We start from the raw sequence: 6,036 nt of genomic DNA on the forward strand, positions 1-6,036 counted from the left end.
TTATCAAAAACCACTATTTTTGGTTTTGAAAGTCTTAATAGTTACAACTTTGACGTGTTAGGAACTGTAAATATATGGTATAATAAGCGTTTGAAAAGAAAAAAGTCATTAAACTTTTTTTCACCATAGTAAATTTTCTATGCATTGCATGCATAGTGAAAAAGTTTATTTGCACATATGTACCTTGAAGACCAGTTGGCTGTATAACAGTTTACCAGGAAAAGCAATAAACCACGCAAACATTAAGAACCTTTTGTTAGGTTACAAAAATAATGTATTGTGAAAAGACTTTGCTATATTAAAAAAATCATTTGTTTATTAGTTTACAAAACTTAATATAAATGAGTAAGTATTTTATCAGGAGACTTGAAAAAGGGTAAAGATCAAAGAAATACAGTAAAAATTTTGAGTAGAAGTCCTAATTGGAACACGTATCTATTGTTAACTGATCCTGTTGAACTAAATGTTAATAAGCAAAATGGTTCTAAAAACAGATTTTAAACAAAATTATTAAACTTTTTAAACAAACGTTTAAAAATATGTAGATGTACAAGTTTATGTTATTCTACCTAATTAAATAGCAATAAGACTAGTAGTCAAAAAACTCATCCTTCACACTTAAATTTTTTTATAGTTTTCCTAATTAAAATCTATAAGTAAGGTTGTGCGGTATAGAAAAATTGCTAGGGCTGTACAAACTCTCACATATTTTTAAGCAATATAATTATTAAATAAAAAAAATCTAGTAATTTCTTTCAATTACATACAACAAATCGTTTTGTTTTTATCAGCTCTCGATAAGTATTTAGTTATATATTATTAATAGTAATATTACTTTATACAAGATTTAGTCACACTTATTAGCTTTTTTACAGCCAATGTTAGAGAAAGAAAAAGTTAATTTAGTTATGTGATAGATAAAACTAGGAAATCATCATCTAAATTAATCACAAGTTAGCCTTTAAAAGTTACCTTTTTACTCAATAACAATTAAATACTTTTTTCAGCACCTACATTATGTAAAATAAAATTTAATTCTACAATATTGAAAGACAGTTAGAGTTAGTTATAACTAGTGATCTACCGGATCCAAATCCAGATCCGGCCATTTTTTGCTTGGATTCGGATCTGGCCGGATCTTAATTTAAAAAAAAAGATCCGGATCCGTCCGGGTCCTAAATTTAAAAAAAATCCGGATCTGGATCCAGTTAGTTTGGAAAGACTTTTGGGTATTTGGGGAAATTTGGGTATTAGTATTTATTGCATTCACGTTTTTCTGCGAGACAATGCATTTAACATAAAGGCTGTTATGTTGTTGTTAGAATCCTCTTCAGCACCCTGTTTCATTCACACGCTTCAACTGATATTTTAAAGATGATTCAATGTTAAAAGGCGTCAAACTGTTTGCCACTTTAATCATGCTTCTACTGCGTGCGAGAAACTAAAAAAAATCCAGGTCACTTTAGGTTCATCAGTGTCAATGCGAAAGTCTTGCTACTTGTGCAAGATGTTGAAACAAGGCGGAACTTAACCTACTTTATGCTGAAAAGATTAGAAAAATTAAAAACAAGTGTCCAGAAATACGTTGCTAACAACAAATTTAAACCCGAAAATATTTTCACAGCTGATGAGTGGAAACTTCTTAGCCAAAATTTTTGTACCCTTAAGTTGTTAATTGTAGGATATGGATAATAGGTATTTTAAAAGGTAAAACTTTAAATTATTCTTAGCTCTTAACCTTAATATATTAAGCTCATTAATGAACTGCTAGAACCTTTTTACATATTAACCCATCAGTGTATAATAAAAACAACGCATTGCTGTCAAGTGTAATCCCGCATGCAGCAGTACTAGAAAAAAATTTAATCATCTATTAGTCCACCAGGTCAAAATAGTTGTACAACCTTAGTAAAATTGGCAGAAAATATAGAAGAGGCTTTCGAAAGAAGATTTTATACTACTTATAACAGCACACGAATAGACCTTCATGGTAACGACTTGTATTTACTCACAACAGCTGTTGATCCACGGTATGGACTTGACTTTTTTCCTGCTAATCTCAAACAGAATGTTGTAAGGCTACTGAAATCAGAAGTAGAAAATCATAGTCGTCGTGAGACTGGTCAAAATGGTCAAGTTCCGCTAGTAACACCTGATAAACCTAAAGCTCAACTACCTAAAGATAATGTTCCTAACATTTTTTTGTTGTTCTATTTTACATTTAAATCGGAAACAAGTGCAAACATTCACAAAAAAAGCAACAAGATTCAGTTGATCAAGAAATTGAGACAGTAATTAAGTTTTTTTGGCTGAAGAAAACTTATCTGCTGAAGAAGTAAAAGAAGCTGAAGTTTTGTCTGGTGGAACTCAAACAAGAAAAAATACACATATGTTGCCAGTTTTGCAAAAAAGGTATCTCTCGGCACTCCCATCTTTCGTTTATTCTGATTGGTTATTTTCCGAACCTAGTAACTTGTACGAACAAAAGCGAAATCTATTGCTTCCAAAAACCGGCGAAAAACTTTTATTTTTTCATCACAACTTGAAAAAACAAGAATAGGTTTCTTTACAGCTTAATGGCGTTGATATGAGTAAATGTAATTTACTAAATTACTTACTTTTATATATGTAACAGTTGCTAAAGAAGTTATTGTTCATCTTTTAGTTCGAACTTTTGTGAATAAAAGCATAACGTATACCTTATCATAAAAAAGAAATTCGTTATTTTTTTAGTTAATATTGTTTATTAAGCAATAAAAAGCGCTAAAAATAGTTGGTTCTAGATACTGGTGCACGAAAAACCTTTCAGTTATCGAGGCGCACAACACGGATAACCTTAAAGCATTGTAACATCCAGTTTCTTTTTCTTTTACGTCATACAAGGTAGAAAATTCAAGTTTAGTCGTATAAGTAGCTTAAAATTCAACATTTAAACTGAGATTTCATGCAGGTAGATTTTTTTTTACAACGTTCTTTTTCCTGGTGTTAAATTTAAATATTTAGACAACATTGTGTATTTTTCAACAAAATATTTGTATTAATTCAAATTCTTGAACCTTATTAACAAAACAATGTTACACTTGTTTGAATTAAATCAAACGAGATCATCAGTTGAAAAAAATCTGTAATTTTTTTTATATAAACGTGCAAGAAGACATTAGGCTAAACTTTGAATAAAACTGGCTTTTATGTGTAAAGAAATAAAAACTTATAGTTTTAAGCAATAAATTTAGGAAAATCGTAATATTACCAGGTTATTTTATGTTAAGCTTAGAAAAACGTAAGTTACCACCAAGAACAAAAATTATAAGCCTACAGTTACAACAAAAAAGAAATAAAGCAATACGTTGGAAGTTCTGGGGGATCTTTTAAAAAAAGGTGGTATAGCCATTTTAGAGATTTGAAAGTCCACAAGGAAAACGGCAACGAACTGTCGAAATATATTTGGAAACTAAAAAAACAATAATACTGATTATAACATTAATTGGAACATTTTAAATCACACCGGGGAAGTAAGAAATCCGCAGAGAATCTGTATGACCTGTACCTATGAGAAGATGGAAATAGCAAACGATGACGGGGAAATTTTATTAAATAAAAGGAACGAGTTAATATGTTCATGTGTTCATTTTAAAAAGCTTTATTTTAAAACTTAAAAAAATTGTAAATACATCTCTATTTCAACTTGTACAAGCAAATATTAAAACCGACAAAAGTAACCAATTTCAAAGTTTCAAACTTATAGCGCTATTAGATCTTATAAGCCTAACTTATAATTACGTCAAAATACAATAGTTGAATACTTTTAAATAGTAAAAACAGTTATTCAGTCTAGTTTTTTAATTGCAAGAGTCAGTTTTTGTTTTGTTTACAAGTTTTACAAGCCTGCTAATTTTAAGGATGTTTAGTTGTATAAGCTTTACAATTTATAGTATTATTAAGTAGCTTATACCTTTATAACCTATGATTTCTTTTGAAACTTATGATTTCTTTCAAATAGGTGAAACATTGTTTTGATTATAAAGTTTAAAAATTTGAACCAATCATTCTCCTTATCATTAAGTCGAGAACTTTTATTGTAATTTTTAAAATAAAAAATATTTGTATTAAACAGTTTTTACTAATTAATGGTATTTGAATAATATCTTTTTCAACTGATGATCTCGTTTGATTTAGCTCAAACGAGTGAAACATGGTTTTGCTAATAAAATTTTGAAATAATGGTATTATAATAGTTAAACTTGATAAATTTGTTCTCTATTGAAACTAAATAAAACATTTAGAATCCGGCCGGATCTTTATTTTAAAAACAGATCCGGATCTTAAATTAAAAAAAAAGATCCGGATCTGACCGGATCCTAAATAGTGGATCCAGTAGATCTCTAGTTATAACTTTATTGGCAATATATACATGACAGATAACAACTTTGAAACTTTTTGTTGGGTGCAGGACATTTTAGATTCTGAAAAGTCAAACTTAAATAGTTCTGAGTTATTATTAACTACCTTCTCAATAAAAAACAAAAATAGTTTACTATCATAATCTTTCAAGTAAGATCTATATGGTCATTTATTATTATTCTTTAACATCTATTACTTATCGAAATGTGGCATATTGAACATTTTTTCAAGAGTTTGAATATTCATGCCTATAACCTTTTTTATTAGTGCTAAACCTAAGTTTAGCTAATACATATAGTGTGTTTTGAAATAAAACAAATAGTATAAAACACTTTTATTCAGTGTGTTCTCCAGGTTTTTTAAAGTACACATTTTCGGGTTTATTTTAAGATAAGTTTAATGTAAAAAACTGTGTTAAGTAGTACGTAAATCATTTAAAAGAAACTGTGAACTACTTCAAATGTGTTTTTAATAAAAAAATGTTTGATGATAACAAAAACGTTTTATCTATATGGTTGATTTTTGGTGTCTTATCAAAATTTTTCTACTTAGATGTAAAAATTGTTTAAAATTTCAGGTTTTTTGTGCAATCCTCTTTATTATATTCAAACTATAACAATTCAATAAAACAACTTATTGTACTACACTCATTAAAATTCATTATAGTAAAAAAAGTTGTTTAATATATTTAATTGTATATGTTTATACTTTAAATTAAGTACATAGAATTTATGACATTTTAAAGTAAATAAAAAGTTTATAGAAATAGGTTTTAAGGTTGTCCACAATTTTAATTAAACATTATCTTTTTTATTAATAAGTATAAATTTAAAATAGATTTAACTAAAAAGTCATAAGTATAGTCCTTATTGTGTAGAACCGGTCTAGAAAATAATCTATTTTAAGATAGAGTTATTTTCAATATTACTGAATATTTAGAACTTAATTGACCTGATAGTACTATCGAAAGTAATTTTTTAAGTGCATATTATTTTTTAACAAACTTAAAACACTCAAGGAAGATTGAAAAAATCAAACAAAAAATTTAATATTTATAAAGTGACCATAAATTCAATATTTAGTTTTAAAATATTCTAATATGTATACTTAAACTACTATAACTGTTGCTAAAATTACACATACTAAAGGATTTGTCTTGTAGTAGTTAATGGATCTTGGGAGTTGCTGATCTAGAGTTAACTACTAAACTTATTTGAGTGTATCAAAAAAAAAGAACTTTGCATGGTAGACAAACATATAAAAAATTAGTATGAACTTAACTAGCATTGTAGTAGGAGCTCTTGTATTAGATTGAAACAATATATGCAGTTATCAACGATTACATAATATCAAATATTCAATAGAAAATACTAAGTGATGAATAGAATAAAGCTTCAGATTTAAATGACTTGAAATAAACTGCATAATAGTGTCAGCATAAAATGCAATATAATTAACGTCTAAAATCTAACTGTATTTATTGTAGTTTTTGAGAGTTATAATTACGTATTTTTAATTCTTTACCCCTAATGAATTAGTCCTATAAATAATACATATATTTAAGTTTTTTTTGAAATACTTTTATAATTTATCATAACTGTGTTCAAGTTTATATAGAAACATAAGCTAAATCAT

The sequence above is a fragment of the Thalia democratica genome, chromosome 3, assembly GCF_965202585.1.
Source record: "Thalia democratica chromosome 3, ktThaDemo2.hap1.1, whole genome shotgun sequence".
Classification (NCBI taxonomy): Eukaryota; Metazoa; Chordata; class Thaliacea; order Salpida; family Salpidae; genus Thalia; species Thalia democratica.